The sequence below is a fragment of the Microcebus murinus genome, chromosome 18 (assembly GCF_040939455.1).
Source record: "Microcebus murinus isolate Inina chromosome 18, M.murinus_Inina_mat1.0, whole genome shotgun sequence".
NCBI classification, from domain to species: domain Eukaryota; kingdom Metazoa; phylum Chordata; class Mammalia; order Primates; family Cheirogaleidae; genus Microcebus; species Microcebus murinus.
Genome location: NC_134121.1, coordinates 5,724,332 through 5,733,520, shown reverse-complemented (window position 1 = coordinate 5,733,520; position 9,189 = coordinate 5,724,332). Strand labels below are relative to the sequence as shown.

Sequence of the window (9,189 nt, the reverse complement as noted above, 5' to 3'; positions counted from 1 at the left end):
TCAATGCACAAATGTAATTAATAATCATCAGGCATGAGAAATGAGGAGCAGCTAAGCTTCTGATTCCCCTCTCTCCCCACTACCACCGTTGCAACCAGTTCCTAAACTCCAGGGACATAACATCATGTATTTTCCTTCTTTGCCTGTATCTGATAGCCAATATTTGCAATGACAGGCAAAAGACTGGTGACATGGGTCCCCATGGCTCAACAGACATGTTTATAACTGTCTTGGAGGAGACGATGCAAATAGATGTAACTCATAAAGAGAAAAAGATGAAAAAAATAGAGAAAATGTAATGTAAGAGGGGATGGGGTCCTGGGAGACAGGGTAACCCTAGAGTGACGGGACTCAAGGTTGTGCGACTGTGTTTATATAACCAAGAGAAGCCCGCAGAGCCAATCAATCAGAGCAACCCGAACTGGGGAGCGCTGTGTGCTTTGAAAAATGCTTTTGTATACAGCACTTGATTCTCTTATCTCCTCGCTACCTGAGTCGCCCCGCAGCCCTCCCCACCTGCCAAGGCAGCATCTGTGGCTCCCCAACTCCTGCTTGCCACCAAATTACTTCTGGGGGTCTCCGGAGGCATCTCGTATGGGTTCACCAGTAAACTGTGAGGTCTCACGTAGCATCTGCATTGTCTTTCCTCATTTCTGCTGCTCCCATCAGGGTTTTGATGAGCTGTGTCCTCCAGCCGCCGGAGTGATCCTGAGACCGCTGGGCCCAAGAGCACGGCCCGTTCTGCATGTCCGAAGAACGCCTCCCGCCAGTCCCGGCGTCTTCACAGGGACTTAAAAAATTGTGCTGCTTGGGTTCCAGCGCCTTCCAGATTTTTCAGTAGACAGCTCTTGGTCGGGCAGACAAAGCTGAAAGGCAAACATTATATTCTACTCAAAATCCAAACTTCCACCGCGGTGTCGGAGGTTTCTCTCGGGGCTGGGCGTGTCTGCCTCGCCTGCCCTCCCTCGCTGGGCTACTCCCCAGAGGGCGCCCAGTTTTTATGCAAAGTGGCATTGGGAAGGCGGCGGGCCCAGGCCCCCAGACTCACAGTGGCGGGCTGGCGCAGGCCCAGAAGGACACATCTTGAAAACAGAGGGCACTGACGGAGAGCCGGCTCTGAGCTAGGGGCCCTGCGGCTGAAGATCGAATCGGCCACAGGGCTTGCCCTCAGGGCTGCAGAAATCACTCACCGAATAGGTGGCAGGGGAGAAAGCGTAAGCCAGGGAGAGAGGTTCGGAGAGTGGGGCGGGGAGGAGAGCGGCCGCCTGCGCTCGCGGAGGCGCATTGAGCTGAGCCGGGAGCCGGGCGAGTGAGGGTGGAAGGTGCTGTGGGGAGAAGGAGCCAGGGCGCCCGCGCGGTCTCACGAGCAGTGCGGGCCAGGGCTTCGGACTGGCTGACGTGGCTCGAGGGGAACGGCTCGGGAAACTGTTGTGGAGGGAGAGTGAGACCCACATACAGGCATCCTTGGCCAGCAGCTGAGATGTCTGTACCTTATTTTGTGTGCAGCAAAATATGTCAAACTGAAACAATATGCTAATTGAGGCCGTTCAATCCATTGAGTAGAGGAGCGCGTTTCTGAATCAGGTAGGTTCACCTGGGGCGGGGTGTGTCAGAGGAACGGGAGGAGAGAGTTGGGCGGATCAGTGGCGGGAGAAGGTGTGGGTCATGGGCTGGTTCTGGGCAGAGAGAAGATGATGGGCGTGGAGAGAGAGTAGACGGACATGGGGAGTGAGGGAAAGGGAGGCTAAGAAGAGCCCAACATGACAGTTGGGCGGAGGAGTGTGACGCCCAAGAGCCAGAGGGAGCTTTCGGAGAAAACCCCTGTAGGGTGGGTGGGATAGAAACACTGGTTCTCATTTTAAAGGAGGGAGAATTTGGACAGAGAGCAGGTAAGTGTGTGTTTGTGCTTACACAGCACGTGGCAGAACTGACTCTCGAACCCAGATGTTTGGGTTTCAAAGCCTTTGCTCTTTTCCTTATACACAGCACTTACATATGTAGAGAGAGGATTATACAAAGAAGAATTAGCAAAAGGATGAGTAACAGACAGTTATGCTATTGATGAAGGAAACACACCCATCGAGTTCATGTTTGCAGTTATTCTTGGGGGAACCACTGGGCAAATGAAGTCTCCTAATTCAATGCAGGAAGGAATTTCCTGGGCATGTGGATCCATAATCCTATTTAACTTCTGCAAAAGGAGAGACTTAATTAGAGAGCAACTCCGTTAGAAGGCAAACTCAGAGGTAGCGGTTGTGGACAGAAGGGGGCATTCTCCCCAGGATCCCAGGCTGTCATATAGTAAAAGCCATAAAGTCCATAAGCCACGTGGAAATTGCTTTACTCAGAAGCTTCTGGAAGGTCCACATGTCCACGACTAGGACACCAGTACCAGACCTATTGCTCTTGGTATCTGAGGTGGTGAGCGGCTGCTTATGAAGCATCTCTGCATGAGAATTGGGGTGCTGTCATGGCCTACTTTCCACTGGGCAGTGAGGTGGTGGCGTGTTGTTTCTCTCTTCAGCCAGCGAGGAGGAGAGGTGGGAAACCGCAGGCTGCCAGCGTCCTATCTGTTTGTTGTTGCAACTGGCCTCATTAGGTCAGGCGAGCGCTGCCAACATTTATAACCTCGGCTTCCCTAATTAAAGTTCTACTGGGAAGGCTGCTCCCCCCTGCTCCTTCCTCACAGGAATGTGCTCTCGTAACAGAGGCATCTGCCCCCTGGACTAACCTTTCTTGAAGCCAGATAAACAAAGTAATACCAATAAAAATATCCATCTGTGCTCAAAGATAAATAGAGCATTAATATACCAAACTGAGCTCTGGATTCTTTTGGAACCGGCTTTAATGCTATTAGACATCTGTTCCGGCTTGCTTCCCACTCGTTTTCCATTTGCACATTCTTATAAGAACGTGTGACCACAGCCAGTCTTAGGAGAGTGGGGTGCGCCTGGCCCTTTCTCCACGGTCGCCCCAGTAGAGTGTGAGACACAGGTGAAGCCGGCGCCGTCCCTGACAGGTGGCACTCTGCTTGGCTTTCATCATGGATTTCAAGCACTTGGATCTTTTTTAATTTTAATTTTTTCAGTACCAGAATGCCAACTTATTCATTTACAATGGTAGGTAGGTGGAACTGTCATGTAGACCAAAGGTACAAATGTCAGCATGGTTGCTGTAGCCTTTCTCTTCCTGAAGTTAAGATGTATGCATATCCAAGAAATATCCAGAAGCTATTCGTGTACAGGAGAAATCACTATCTCAGGCCTGGAAACATGGGAGGTCCCCATCATGACTGTTTCTCTTAAAAGGAATTGTAGTTGACTGCTCTTTTGCCGTTCAAGAACATCTGAGTGTTCTTTTAAGATTTCAAACACTCTAGAACAATTGTAGGCGATGCACTACCGTGGGAAAATGTTCTCTTAAACACGGGTCTGCTGACCTGGGTTTGTTAGATTTGGTGCTGACTCCAAAGTGACTATGAGCAGGTCGATGGTCTTGGGGGCTGAGTTGGAAATGTGGGAGGGAGCATTTAAAATTGTTCCAAAGATGGGGGGTGCTACAGACTTTTGGTGCTGGAAGACCAACGATGCCCAAGGCCCAGCAGCGCGAGGGAAAGCTTACACAGCCAGCACCTGCCAGTGCCACATGCTGATTATGTGACGTTGAGAAGCAACAACTTTTTCAAATAGTGGAAACATTTCTTCAAACAAAAATCTCACCAGAACTGCAATATATAGAACACATTAATTTATAGAACACATAGGGCTATTATAAGGACTGAGTAGCTTACATTTTTTTTAAGCTATAATCTTATTCTTCTCAACATTTTATAGGAATGTTTTTAAATGTACAGAAGAGTTGAAAGCGTTGTGACCCCCCATATACCCACCCCCCGATTCTGCACTTCCCAGTGCTTTGCCGTTGTCTCACTGCATCTCTCCAGAGGCGCCAAGTCACTTACTTTTAGATTTATGGCAAAGTAAGCTGCAGACGCCGGTGCATCTCAGCCCGACCACTTCAGCAGGCATATACAGCATTACCTAGAGCTCAAGATCTGTTTATAGTTCTATTTTAGATGTCAAATTTATATACAGCGAAGTGACTAGATCTTGATGCGTTCTAAATGTGCAATCCTGTAGCCGAAACCCTTGTCAAGATAGAAAACATTCCCACCACCTGAGCCTTTCTGGCCCTCCCTGCCAGCCACACCCGCGCTCCACCCCTCATCCCCAGCGATCAGCGTGCTCACTTTCCCACCGCACGCGGGTTGTGCGTGTTCCGGAGCCGCGCACGGCAGGACCGCTGAGTGCGCGCGGGTGCCTCACGTCTCTCATGTGGCCGGGGCTTCTGAGACCCGTCCACACTGCTGCCTCTCCGGTACTTCCTGCCTTTCAGGCCGGCGGGAGGCGCCTGGCCCCAGCCTGAAGAGCACTTTGTCTTCGGTGATGCATAATCTGATACTTCCCGCCAGCCACTCTCGTTGTTTCTGGTCGTATTAGCTTTGTCTGAACACCGGCAAACCATCTGTTGGCGGAGTTGGTGCAGTCGCAGCCCAGACAGCCCGGCGCAGCGGCTGTGACCAGGCCGGCCGGGCTGGGCAGGGCGGGCCGGCGGCGAGGCTGCGGCTCCGGCCCAGCAAGAGCGCTGCGCGCTTCCGCTGCCCCAAGCAGAAGCCGGCTGGATCCTGGATTCCCTTCTATTCCTTTTTATTTTCTTTAATTTTGGTAAATAGATGTAACACAAAATTAACATTTCAAGCATTTTAAGTGTGCAGTTCAGCACTATTCAATGCATTCATAACGTCGTGCAGCCGTCACCACCATACATCTCCAGAACTCCTTCTCTTGCAAAACTGAAACTCTGTGCCCCGAAAACACTGACCCCCGTTCCGTCTTCCTCTAGCCCCGGCAACACGCTCGGCCTTCCCTCTGTACGGGTTACTGCTCCACTCTCTTGCAGAAGTGGACTCGCACAGTGCTTGTTCTTTCCTGACTGGCTTATTTTATCTAGTGTAATGTCCTAAGGGTTCATCTTTGTTCTGGTTTGTGCCAGAATCTCTTTCCTTGTGGAAGCGGGCAAATGTCCCACGTGTGGATATACGCGTCGTTCCATCCGCTCTTCCTTCCGTGGGCGTTTGGGTGCTCCCGCCTTCTGCCGTTACGAATGCTGCTATGAACGTGGTGGGCAAGCACCTGTTCGCGTGTCTGCTTCCTGTCCTTTTGGGCACATGCCCAGAAGTGAAATTTCCGGATTATATGGCAATTCTGTTGGTGGGTTTTCGAGGAACGGCTGTGCTGTTTCCCACAGCAGCCACCGTCTCACATCCCCACCAGCAGGCACGAGGGTCCCGATCGCTCCAGGTCCTCACCAACGCTTGTCATTTTCTGTTTTCCTTGGTAAGCACCACACTCGTGGGTGTGAGGTGACACCTTGATGTGGCTTTGACCTGCGTTTCCCCGATGATTGATGACATCGAATTTTTACTTTTTGCAGCCCATGTGGATTTCACGCGGCGAGGTGGGCGTGGCCGGGCGCAGCAGGAAGGCCAGCGCAGGCCATGGAGGGTGGCACGAGTGGCATGGAGCGGCTGAGGAGGTGGCCAGCCCGGCCATGCTGAACTTGCAGCCGGGCGAGCAGTGTGCCTTTGCCTTTGCACGAGGTGACGGCCCCGGGGGTTCTGAGCAGGGAGTAGCAGAATCTGACTTATGTTTTAAAAGGATTTCACTCTGGCTTTCTGACCACACAGTTTTGTGTGTTTTTTTTTTTTTTTATCTTCTTTTTCCCAATGGGGCATCATCTGAGACTAATTATCCACCGAACACACTTAGCAGCAATATTTATTGTCATCATAAAAGCACACAGTGTGGGAAAAGAGATTTACCGTTTACAAAGCGCCTCCACATATATCATCTCCCTCAGTTCTTGGGGCAGTTTCTGCGGCTTCCAGGCTCCTTGGCCGAGCGCCACTTTGGAGCCGTCCCCTCGTCCCGGCTCCTGCAGAGCTGAGAGGGTCTGGGTGTGCCCCTCGGGTGAGACGTTGGCAGAGAACACAGCTCTGGCTCGTTTTGGCATTTTCTTGAAATTAGCCCATCGTTTATCACTAAGCCATGGTTGTCTGTGCAGAAATCACCCAGGAGCACCCCCAGGTTTCTCTTTAAATGCCATTTGTTCCCTGCCCTTTGACACTGTCACTTTTTCTTAGTCATTGTCACTGTATCTTTCCTTATAGAAGACTCCTGAAGACTCTGCTTGCTCCAATGACCCTCAGGAATCTTCCACAGAGTTTTAACAGTTTCTCCTCTGGGAGAAGTGAAATTCATGCAAACCTGTGTGCATTTCCTTCGTTGTGTATTTATTGAGTGCCTGCTGTGTACAGTAAGTATGGTAAACACTGTGGACATAATGAAGAATAAATGGACGTGGTGTTTGGTGCTGTGGATCCAGGGAGGTTAGATGGACCAGGCGTAGGGAGTGTGGGCGTGGGTGGCGCACACCACCCCAGACTCTACACCCATGGGCAATGCGTGTGCTCGCGCGCGCGCACACACACACACACACACACACACACGGGAACATGAGGTGTGATCCCTGCACTCAGCACACACAACTACCTGGGAAGCCTTGGTTTCCTTCAAATGCCTGCTGTAGTCACCTAATCAACACTCCCAGTCCTGGACTGAAGAATGAGACCCTAGACCCTGTTAGCGGGAGTTCTTCTGGGCAAAGGACAGCCGCTTGGGACAAAGGTGCTTTTTTATCTGGCAGAAATAAATAAGCTAAGCTTGAGGTAGGAGTTCAGAGTTCTGATACTTACATTGACCCAAGAATTCGAAGACCTACTATGTTCTTATCGTATGTTCTAAATGCCCCTTCTGTTTGGGTCGCGCCGCAGGGCTGGGTGGCCGGGGCTGGTGGACCTGGCACCTCTGTGACTGGAGTGTGATATCCCAGGCTAGAGACAACTTTTCTTTCTCCCTCCTCTGCAGAGGCTTCAGATTCCTTTAGCAGGGCTGCCAGAGGCATGAGGAAGCTTTGTGGGCTTCCTTGAGCTGTAAGTTGGAGATTCCACTGAGAGTCGAAAGAGTGACTTAAAATCACGGCAGGCTGTAAATAGGGAGCTCATTCGTTCTCAGCGAACACTCCCATGTGCCAGGCACAGTTTGGGTGCGGGGGACGGACGGAGAACTGTGTCCTCTCATGGAGCTGACACCGCCCAGGTAGAGGAGACGGTCAATAACAAAAGAGTAAACAAATAAATAAACAGGTAAAAACCTTTAGAGATTATTAGGAGCCATGAAAAGGGCATGAGGGAGAGTGAGCGGCAGTGCAGATTGGCTCAGATGGGTGCGGGGGCCAGGCTCCGGGACAAGGGTTTGAGTGCAAGCGGCTCACTGGGGAGATCGCGCCAGAAGATGCCAGCGTGCGGGGTGAGACAGGGAGCTGTGCTGCCACACGAGCCACCTCAACTCAGGACCAGCGGGGACGCATGCATCACAGTTGCCCCGGCCGCGGCCAGCGTGCTGTGGGCGGGCTGACGGCCGCACCTGGGGCTGTCCGTTCACCGCGTGTTCAGCTTGACCTGGGTCTGGGCAGAGTGGGCTCCAGTGGTCAGAGAAAGCCTCAGGTGAGTGTTGGATGTTGCCGTCTGGAGTTGGGACATGAACGGATGTGCGTGGGGCATCAGTGGCATTTATTCCTCCAAGGCAACGTCACTGGGTGCAATTCTCCAGACCTGGGACTAATAGCGAGCAGGACGTAGCCATGGAGAGATCTAGGGAGAGCGCATTCTCGACAAAGGGAGCAGCACGTGCGAAGGCCCTTTAGGGACTTGAAAAGAACTTGGAGGCCAGCGCAGCCGGAGCGCTGACCCTGCAGTATCTGCTGGGCAAGTGGGCGAGGCGGGAGGCGGGCAGGGCACATGGTCTACAGCAGAAGCCAAGGTCATTCGAGTGCGATGGGAACAGGAGCCTGCAGAAGCTTCTCAAAGCGGGACCTGCTTTACTTTCTACAGGATCTCTCCCTCGGCTCAAGCTTTAAGTGTTACAGGAAGGGACCGGCAGCTTGGAGTAACGGGGTGGGGGCAGCCTCCCAGAGACAGCCCAGGGCATAGAGAGCAGAGCCCGAGACAATGACAACAGACCCTGCCCAGCGCAGAGCTGTGGGAAGGGCCTCTCTTTTGTAATGCATTCCGCTTTAAAATGAAAACAGCCCAGGCAGGGACCCTGGCCTATTCTGAGGATGGCCAAGCCTTGAAGAAGAAGAACAATTAGATAGTAAAAGGATTGGAAAACGGGGAGTTTCCAGCGGCCATTTCTTTGTGTCACCCGTGATGCGTTCTGACACAGTGTGAAGCCGGGAAAGAGCCGCGGATCGCAGGACCGCTCGGCTCTGCCGGCGGAGCGGCGGCCGCGGTCGCTTGCAGACAACGGGGCGGCTCCTCCAGTCGCAAATTTGGAACCGAAGCATGCAAAACGAGATTACAGCTTAGCATTCACTGCAAGCATTCGGTGAAAAATGAGACTGTCACGCAGGCTGGGGCTCAACCCACAAGGGAAGTGGGCAGAGGAGCCCTGGCAGCCGAGTGTGGGCGGCGGCGGGAAATGCCCGGCTGGAGGCTCAGGGCTTCAAAAGCTTTGGGTGAGAATTTCTTCTTTTCAGCTGTTAATTCCATCCTTCCTTGTGTCTCTGACCCCATGAGATTTCTTCTTCTTCTTCTTTCTTTAGTTTTTTCCTAGCTCACTCTCCATTAGAAATGTGTCACCTGGGTTTCAAAATCAGGCAGCTGAAATGAAGGCCCTTTCAATTCTGGAGTTGAGGGAAGGGGAAGGCATTAGAGAAACGCATTCAAACCATGGCAGTGCCTTAGAATTATGCAAATTTTTTGGAGCCTTTAAAAATCACCCGATCCAAAGCCCCCGCTTGAGAGACAGAAGGCGAAGGCCTGGAGGAGCCAAGTGGCTTCCTTGGGCTCCCACGGCCTGGCTGGCAGAGCCGAGGCGAGAGGCCCCGTCTCCTGCTTTCCTGCCAGCATCTCTGGGGGACACCACACTTACTTTGCTCCTGTATTTGTGGGCAGACTTGAGTTATTGGCAGAGCTCATTCAGAGCCACAGACGGTCGGGGCCTTGGTGGGCTGTGACTCGAGGTGCTTCCCACACGCCGGGCCGAGGAGGGCTCTGGCCGCGCCTTC

The 9,189-nt window shown here is 52.3% G+C and overlaps 1 long non-coding RNA gene across 1 annotated transcript in view; it reads left to right on the top strand.

Annotated features, from left to right (window-relative positions):
- The first annotated feature begins 1,362 nt into the window (after positions 1-1,362).
- The window catches only part of LOC142861851 (uncharacterized), a 58,505-nt gene continuing 50,678 nt past the window's right edge, over positions 1,363-9,189 (top strand). The window contains exon 1 of the long non-coding RNA XR_012912961.1: positions 1,363-1,584. This is a non-coding gene — a long non-coding RNA (uncharacterized LOC142861851). The remainder of the gene's footprint in view (positions 1,585-9,189) is intronic.